At 40.2% G+C, this 9490-nt stretch overlaps 1 long non-coding RNA gene across 1 annotated transcript; it reads right to left on the bottom strand.

Annotated features, from left to right (window-relative positions):
- Positions 1-1019: 1019 nt before the first annotated feature.
- LOC128311043 (uncharacterized) lies at positions 1020-5534 on the bottom strand. Its single transcript, XR_008288966.1, has 3 exons — positions 4400-5534; positions 2948-3070; positions 1020-1762 (listed from the first exon to the last, which is right to left on the bottom strand). It is a non-coding gene; the product is annotated as an uncharacterized LOC128311043 (long non-coding RNA).
- Positions 5535-9490: the final 3956 nt, after the last annotated feature.

Raw genomic sequence — 9490 nt, 5'->3', positions numbered from 1 at the left:
AAGCTCTTTTTATCCCAAATTTCAAGAATTCATCCTATAATATTTTTATTATTTTATATTCTGAAATTACCCAAAGCACTGATCTAAATCTAACCATGTGATTATAAATTTCCTGAAAAGTCATGAAATACTTCACAAATTATTCATTTACTCAAGATTAAGTGTTACACTGGCTATTATATTCTCTAATAAATCCTATTATCGATTATTTGTACAAATGATTTACACATTTAACTACATTTTTAGCTTGCCGCTTATTAAGTCTTAAACCCTCAAAAGATGAGATTAAAAATTGCCTGGGATAATATATTTTACATGAATTAAATGATTCAAAACCAACTGCAAAAGAAGCAAATCCAATTGCATCTGTTCAGAATTGCTAAATAAGGTTCATTTATGTGGTTTAAAGTTGTCCTCTATTTTTATTTTGCAAGTTTTGCCCAATACTTTGGAACTACTTGTTTTCTTTAATTACTCTGACCCTACAGAGGGAATGGGAATAAGATAGCGCAAACATATCCTGACACACTAATGTAGAAAGCTCACATTGGACTTTGCTAATGCATGCAAATCTGTCCCTAAGGCTTCCTTTTTCTGCTCCTTTCTTTTTCCTGCAGTACAACTCTGGAAGGGATCAATAGATTGTCTCCTTTTGAAGGCCATGACTCCAGTTGAAAAAGACTTCAACCACGAATAGATATTTTTTTTCTTTGTGCCTAAGGAATACATGCTCATTAATAGAAAAAACAAGTTTCATTTTAGCACTGTGATCCATTATGGTGATAACAGTCATAACACTACTGCTAAAAAGTTAGCTATGTCACTTAACTAATCAGCATGCATATATAATAAAATAGTTCTGCTGAAAAATTGGCTATGTGAACTGACTAATCAGTATGAGTATAGGCTTATATTAAATACTTAACCATGTTATAACACCACCCTGGTATGGAACACAATAAGTCATTACTTATATTAGATGCACGAAGGCCACAAAAATAAATATTTGCAAAGGACACAGGCAAGTGCATTTTCAAAACAGCTAACACCCAAGTGCTCACTATGCGTCTGGCACTCTGTCAAATGCTTTATGTGTTAACTCGTTTAATCTTCACGACAATTTTGGAAAATAGATACTATTATTTCCCCCATTTTAGACATGAAGAAGGTGGAGTCACAGAGAGATTCAGTGCTTTGCCCCACTTGTGCAGAGATAGGAGTATTCTGATCCCTGAGGCAATCATGTCTTCTTACAAACTAACAGGATATTTACCTGCATATACCCTGCCCTAAGAACTGACCATGTCACATCCCACATTAGGTGTAGGAAGAAGCTGGAGGGCTGAGGGAGCAACACACTCCTGGCTGTACTCAAAGGCCCTTCCTTATCCTGACACTTGCTGCGCTTGGACCAAACCATTGTGCCCAAGAATGGAGAGTCCCCAGGAAGCTCCAGCTTCTTTCACACAAATAGACCCTTGGTGGCCTACCCTTGTACTCCCAACCAGTGTCTCCGTACAGTATGCCTTCCAAGTGGGTCACAGTCTTAACCAAATTCTAAAAACAATAGCTGTTGCAAAATTGTGGCGTGTTTATGATTTGGAAAGTGAAGCTCAAAGAGTTTACCTGACAATCATGGGGACGGCCAGTGCAGAGCAGTACCAGAGCCCAGGCTCCTGATTCCCAGTTCCATGCTGCCTCCTAGTGGTCTACTGTTAATAGCCCTGCTTCCAAAGGCACCACCAGGTTGAAATGCTATTTCCTTCTCTCAGAAGAGGAAACAGAAGAACAGATCAACTAACTGATTCACAGAAAAGCTCAAGAGTTAAATCAGAAAGAAATCTTTTTAGACCAGGTTTCAAACTAGTTCTTCCAAATATTCTGAGACAGGATGATCTTATCAAAAATTCTTCTAATTTAACTAAAATGTCATGATTGCAATACAAATAAATCTAAAAGGCCCATTTGGGGATCATTCGGTACTTCAAAAAGTGACAAAAATAAATACAGAGATTTTTAAAACACACTGAAACATGGTAATACATGCCACCAGCAAATTGCTTTCAAGGGTCACCTTAGAATCTTAGAATGCTGCCTTTCTGGACTACATTGTAAATTTTATTGACCTTCAAGTATGAAAGAAGGACTCAAATATTAGCAGTATAACACTGCCATATAAAATGCTGTTTCTCTTTAAACTGTTTAAAAACAATGGACAGTGCTTGGTAGATGTTCTTTTCATTCTCTCCTGACATGTTCCTAATAATTTATGTGCATGCAAATATCATGTGACAACACGGCAAGTAAAACTGCCACTTTGAATCTGAAGCTTCACAAATGTCCAAATTTTCATATGTAATATGTGTTCTTATATATGTATATAAACACACTCAAATGTATATACACATGCATGTATATATGCTTATAAATCACTGTATTCTACATGCATTATACATGCTTTATACATGCATTATACATTCTACATGCTTATACATGCATGTGTATATATGCTTATAAATCACCATTCTACAAAATATTACAAAGATACGTGAAGACAAAGACATTCTGTTCAAAAGCATACCCACATATCGTGACTCAAGTGAAAAACTTAAGTGTAACTTTAGAAACCATCTTTCCATATTCACAAGCCATGAATTAAGGGTTAATGCCCTAGTTCTCCAGTATACTCTAAGAGATGGAAGGTTCTGGTCACTTTGCAAAATGTAAGTTTAAATCAAGTTTCACAGAGCACTTGCTGCTGCAGTGAATTTGAACTCAAGAGGAAACAGCAATTCTGTAAAATGCCAACCCTTGACTGCAATCCACAATATGGTCGTTGGGCCAACTGTTCTGCACAACAGGTGCAACAGATGGCGTTGCTCTCCAGCGCTCCCCCCATTGCTTTTGTTCTGCCCTTTTACCAGTGGGCAAAAAAGCCACCACTTACTCTGGTGAGTTCTGTTCATTTTCTTGGAAGGCAGAGGGCTTTCATTTGGGCTTCCTTTCCAATGGCCTGGGCGTCCATAGTGGAGAGACCAGGAAGTTTTCATGTTATGCCGAGGTCTTTAGGCTAGGAGGAAAAATAAACACACACAAAAAAACAGATCAAACCTCTGCAGGGCCAATTTGGGATCTGTTGAGTTGCGCTGGCATCTTTTGTGATTTTCTTTTCATAAATTCATTGAACTCTTCTTTTCTCTCTTTGGAAATAATGGCATCTTTTGAGAGAAGGGACATTCTATCTATTAAATCATGGTGATGTCTGCAGAATGCTCTGAACAAAATCTGCTAAAGCACTCCAATTCAGCATGATAAGAAAATCCAGTCACTTGTTTATGTAGTCAAAATACTCTAGGAAAAGAAAAACGTGGAAGCTTAGAAACAGGATTTATTTTAAAAAGTGAGACTTTAGAATCACTGATTTAAATTTTTTTATTAATGTTTTTATTTATTTTTGAAGGAGAGAGAGAGACAGGGCATGAGTGGGGGAGGAACAGAGAGAGAGGGAGACACAGAATTCGAAGCAGGCTCCAGGCTCTAAGCTGTCAGCACAGAGCTCGACGCAGGGCTCAAACCCACGAACTGTGAGATCATGACCTGAGCCGAAGTCAGACATTCAACCGACTGAGCCACCCAGGCGCCCCTAGAATCACTGATTTTAAATGGGATTTAAATTATTTCAAATATATGCATTGTTTTGATAATGGCAGCGATGTAGGTAATCTCCATTACTTCTAAATTAGAGCAAGGTTTCAAGATGTAAACCACACAAAGAAGATCTTTCTTGCCATAGGCAGTACTATACCTGAGTGGCTTACTAAAGGAACGGGCAGTGCAGGGACAAAGCATAAAATTTTAGCATAGTTAAAACCCCCAGTGAACTCACAGGGATAATGCTCTATGCACCTTGTCTCTTGGATGTCAAATAGCTTTTCCCTAAGTGCTTTCTGCTACAAGAAAATCACCATCTCAAAGGGCAAGTCATTCCATTTCTAAATAACTTAAATCATTAGACAGTTCTTTCTCATTTTAAGGTGAAATCTATTCCCTCTAACTTCCATCCCTTGGTCCACTCTCTAGAGCTATAAAAATAAGATTTGTTCCCCTTCCATATAATAGCCCGCTAGATATTCAAAGTTCACGATTATATTCTGCCTAAGTCTCTCCCCTTTCCTGGATACATATCCCATTTCCTCAAAGCACTCATAACATAATCAATAATCTTTCCTTCCTCATTCATCCTCCCCTGATTGTGCTCAAGTTTGATCTTTTGAAATCTCCAGCATATCACTATGTCTTGAGGTTCTCTCTTCCTCTTTTAGTTCTGAGCGTTTACCATCTTAAAAACAGGCAGTCAAGCAAGAAGCACACACACACACACACACACACACTCCATTACCTTCCAGGTTTCACTTTCTCTCCTCTCCTTCAAACTCTAAGTTTTTGAAAAAAGTATTCTGCACCCACTTCTCCACTCCCTCCCTTCCAAAGCTGCCGCAATCTGCTTCTGACTTCATACTTGCTGAAATTGTTTATAGTGATATCACTGTTGACCCTTGAGGGTGAGTTGGCAAAGCAGCCTGAGAACAGAACTGGGTGCCAGACAGACGTGGTTTCTTGGATCTACAACTTGCTAGTTGTATGACCTTGGCAAAGTACTTAACCTCTCTCAGTCTTATTTTCCTCATCGATGAAAGAAATTGTTGTGAGGACCTAATAAGATGATGTAAGAAATGTGTTAACAGGCCTGGCCCAAAGCTGGTGATCAATGTCTGTGGTGGTCATTATTATTATTGTTATCATTGCTCTCACCAGTGGCTGTCAGTCTTCAGCGTGCATCAGAATCACCTGGTGAGCTTGTTGAAACAGATTGCCGCCCCACCTCTGCCTTACGCCCCACCCCATCTCCCCTCTCTCTGATTCTGTGGGTCTGGACGCAGCCACTAATGTGCGTGTCTAACAGGTTCCTGGGGATGCTGATGTTGCTGGTTCAGGAACAGTGCTTTGAGAACCACTCTGGCCTCAACTTTTGCCACTCCAAGTGGACCGGTAGCATTGACATGGACATCACCTGGGACCTTTTTAGAACTTCCACATCCAGACCTCCTGAATCATAGTGTGCATGTTAATGAGACACCAAATGATTCCTATGCGCATTCAAGTTTGAGAAGCATGAGATATCTCTTGGTCCTCATATCAGTTCAGTAATATCTAATGCTTTATTTCCCCCTTCTTTTAGATAGTTTTTAAGCTTTCCAGGTACAATTTCCTCCCGGTTTTCCTCATATCACTGATTATTCCTTCTCAATCTGATTTCCCTTCCTCCCGGGCTATAATCCTCCTTTGGGTTCTGTTTTACTCCTGTTTTCATTCTACATGCTTGAATTGGTTAAGATTAGATTCCAGGGCACCTGGGTGGCTCAGTCAGTTAAGCATCCAACTCTTGATTTCAGCTCAGGTCATGATCTCATAGTTTGTGGGATTAGCCCCGCATCGGCCTCTGGGCTGACAGCGCAGAGCCCCTCTTGGGATTCTCTCTCTCTCCCTCCCCCACTCTCTTTCTCTCTCTCTCAAAATAAATAAACATTAAAAAAAAGATTACAGGGGCATCTGGGTGGCTCAGTTGGTTAAGCATCTGACTTTAGTTCAGGTCATGATGATGCCGTTCATGGGTTTGAGCCCCGCACAGGGCTCTGTGCTAACAGTTCAGAGCCTGGAGCCTGCTTCAGATTCTCTCTCTCTCTCTCTCTCTCTCTCTCTGTCCCTCCCCTGCTTGCATTCTGCCTCTCTATCAAAAATAAACATTAAAAAATTTTTTAAAAATATTAGAATCCACAGCAAGTAATAGTTAACCTCCCTTGCAAAACAACTGTTTAGAACAGATAAGAGACCATTTCTTTGTCAAAGTCCAGATGTGGGTAGTTCAGTGTTGCTTGTGATGACTCTGTCCCACAAAGCTTTTAATGATCCATGTTCCTTTTACTCTGGTTCTTCATCCTTCATGGCTTTCACTCCCAATGTCACTCATGGATTAAATACCACCATCACATCTGCATTCCAGCCGCCAGGAAGGAAGAAGGGATACAGAAAAAGAAAAAAAAGACAGCTGTCAGCTATTTTTAAGGAAGGCTGCTGGAAGCTGCCACCAGATACATCTGATTACAGCTCACTGGCTAGAGCTTAGAGACCTGGCCACGCTTAACTGCCCGTGAGGGTGGGAAATGTGGTCGGCTCAGCTAAAAAGTGGGGCTATTCTTACCGTGGAAGCGGACAACTGCCAGTCTGCCACGTGTGCCACAATTCACCCACCTATTACCCATCTTACTACATGGAATACACTCAACTCCCCCCCAAGGGAGACGTGTCCGTTTGCTAGAGCTACTGTCACAAAGTATCACAAGCCGGGAGGTTTAAACAACAGACACTATTGTCTTCCAGTTCTGGAAGCTGGAAGGCTAATATCAAGGTATTGGTAGTTAGGTAAGGGAAGGAGCTACTCCAAGTCTCTCTCCTTGGTTTGCAGATGATCATCTTCATATTCACATGGTACCCTCCTTGTGTGCCTATCTATGTCCAAATTCCCCCTTCCTGTGAAGACACACCAATCATATTGGATCAGGGGCCCAGTCTACTCCGGTAGGACCTCGTCTTCACAAATTAAAACGTCAGTGGCCCCATTTCCAAATAAGGTCACATTCTGAGGTATGAGGGGTGAGGACTTCAACATATGAAATGTGGAAGGGGACACAATTCAACCCATAACATAATAGAAACTCTATTTTCTATCAAGTTATTGAAGTTCCTATCAATTCCAAGTCTAGGAACCTTGGGTCAAGTGCCCATACCTGGGGGCTTACATGCTGGAAGCGAAGGGAGGGCATGTTACTGTCATGACTGCCTATATCTGCCAGATGGCCAGTGATTATATTTAAGATGGTTTCCCTTGGAAGGAGCTGTGGTTAGGTTCATCTATACCATGGATGTGATTGCTAACTCTACTGACCATACCACCTGCCTAGCAGTCCCTTACTTTAGCACAGATTTACAATATGCTGCTCTTCTTGATACATCTCTTTAGACGTTCAACTGGCTCAATCAGATGCTGTTCCAATAGCACCTCTACAGAGAAGCCTTTCCAGACCACCTTGTCTAAAATAGCCCTTTCCCTCCGCTCCATCACTTTCTAGCTCCTTACCACAAGTCATTTTTCTTTCATAACATTTATCACTACCTGAAATTGTATTAACTATGTCTGCGTTTATTCTCTGTATTCCTCACTAGAATGTAAACTCCATGAGGACAGGGACTTTGTATATTTTATTCACCTCCACAGTTCCAATACCTAAAATACAGTGCCAAGTAAATTACTGAAAGAATGAATAAATCCTTCAAGATTTTGTTTACCTTGCCCAGATCTTGTACTATATAGATGAAAAATATTTTGAAAGCGGGAGAATGAGTCCTCTAAATTTTGCTTCTGGGCTAACATTTCTAAGAATTCATAACTCTGTGTCCTACAAGCTATGCAAGCTATAGAATTCCTAGCTATTTTTGAGACTTCACCTGGTTTGAGGATTTCACTCAACTTTCTCACTTGCTCCGGTTAGTATGCACTAAGCCATAGGTTCTCAATAGAGCAATATTTTCAAATTATGGGTTAGGACTCATTAGGAGTCATGAAATTGCTGTAATGAGTCACAACCATTATTATCTAAAAGAAAAAAATGGACTAGAATAGACATCAGAACTTGTGCCATATTTTAAAAATAAATGTTGTTTTGTGAAATCTCTGTTTTGGTTTTATTTATCTATGCACATGTACACTGTACTACAAGGTAAAATGTGTTTGTTACTTTGGGTCATGGTCAAAAACAGTCATTGCTTTTGTCCTCAGGGAACAGAAACACAAGGAGCTTATCTCAATGCAATTTTTTAGCTATTGAATTTTAGTCATTTATTCAATTCACTTCTTTTGAGGAGAGAACAATCAATTTGGTTAACACATTGTTTTTCAAAACAATCTTTGCCCTTGAAAAGCTCATAATGTAGCAGAAAAAGTGGAAATACCATATAGGATGGGAGATTCAACAGAAAGCACAGGAGTTCAGGGCAGGGAGCAATTAATTTTGCCAGTTTCCTAAGAAATGTGTTCACAGATTTGAGACATGCACATATGTAGTGTTTGTGAGAAAAACTGAAGATAAGTTTCGCCTCTTTCACATATTAAAAAAATTATTTATTTATTAATTTATTTATTTATAAAATTTACATCCCAGTTAGTTAGCATATAGTGCAATAATGACTTCAGGAGTAGAATCATTGGTGGTTCTACTCCATACATATGACACCCAGTGTTCATCCATCCCAATAAGTGTCCTCCTTCCTGTCCCTTGCCCGTTTAGCCCATCCCCCCACCCAAAAACCCTCCAGCAACCCTCAGTTTGTTCTCTATATTTAAGAGTCTCTTATGTTTTGTCCTCCTCTGTTTTTATATTATTTTTGCTTCTCTTCCCTTATGTTCATCTGTTTTGAATCTTAAATTTCACATATGAGTGAAGTCATATGATATTTGTCTTTCTCTGACTGACTAACTTCACTTAGCATAATACCCTCTAGTTCCATCCACATAGTTGCAAATGGCAAGATTTCATTCTTTTTGATTGCCGAGCTATACTCCATTGTGTGTGTGTGTGTGTGTGTGTGTGTGTGTGTGTACCACATCTTCTTTATCCATTCATCTGCTGATGGACATTTGGGCTCTTTCCATACTTTGGCTATTCACACCTTTTTTTTAAAATGTTTATTTTTGAGAGAAAGAGAGAGAGACAGAGTGCAAGCAGGGAAAGGGCAGAGAGAGAGGGAGACAGAGGATCTGAAACATACTCCAGCATCAGCTCCATACTGTCAGCTCACAACCCTGAAGTGGGGCTCAATCTGAGCTGAAATCAAGAGTTGAATGCCTAATGACTCAGCCACCCAGGCACCCTACCTCTTTCACACTTTTTAAAAAATATTTTTGAGAGAGACAGAGACAGAGACAGAGTGGGAGCAGGAGAGGATTGGAGAGAGAGGGAGACACAGAATCTGAAGCAGGTTCCAGGCTCCATGCTGTTAGCACAGAGCCCGATGCAGGGCTCGAACCCATGAACTGTGGGATCATGACCTGAGCCAAAGTTGGCTCAGTACTATTCATCGCTTACTGAATTGTTGCTAGATGTCCGTGTATATTAGTCAGGACTTTGGGTTGCAAGTGAAATAAAGCAGGACCGCAGCTGGCTTTAGAGGTAACTGGAAGGAACATGGCTTGACAGACACGAGGTTGGTCTATCTTCTCTGTTTTTCTCTGCATGTTGCTTTTATTCTCTCACACTGACTTTTGCTACCCAGCAGGAAACAGATGCCAGCAGCTTTTCCCCTCATTCCTCCCCAACTGTACCACTGAGGAGGGACCCAAACTCTCTCTCTAGTCCCAATAAACAAACAAACAAAA

This window comes from Acinonyx jubatus, chromosome B4 (genome assembly GCF_027475565.1).
Source record: "Acinonyx jubatus isolate Ajub_Pintada_27869175 chromosome B4, VMU_Ajub_asm_v1.0, whole genome shotgun sequence".
NCBI lineage: Eukaryota > Metazoa > Chordata > Mammalia > Carnivora > Felidae > Acinonyx > Acinonyx jubatus.
Note: the sequence above shows the minus strand (reverse complement) of the source record. Positions and strands in the feature narration are given on the sequence as shown.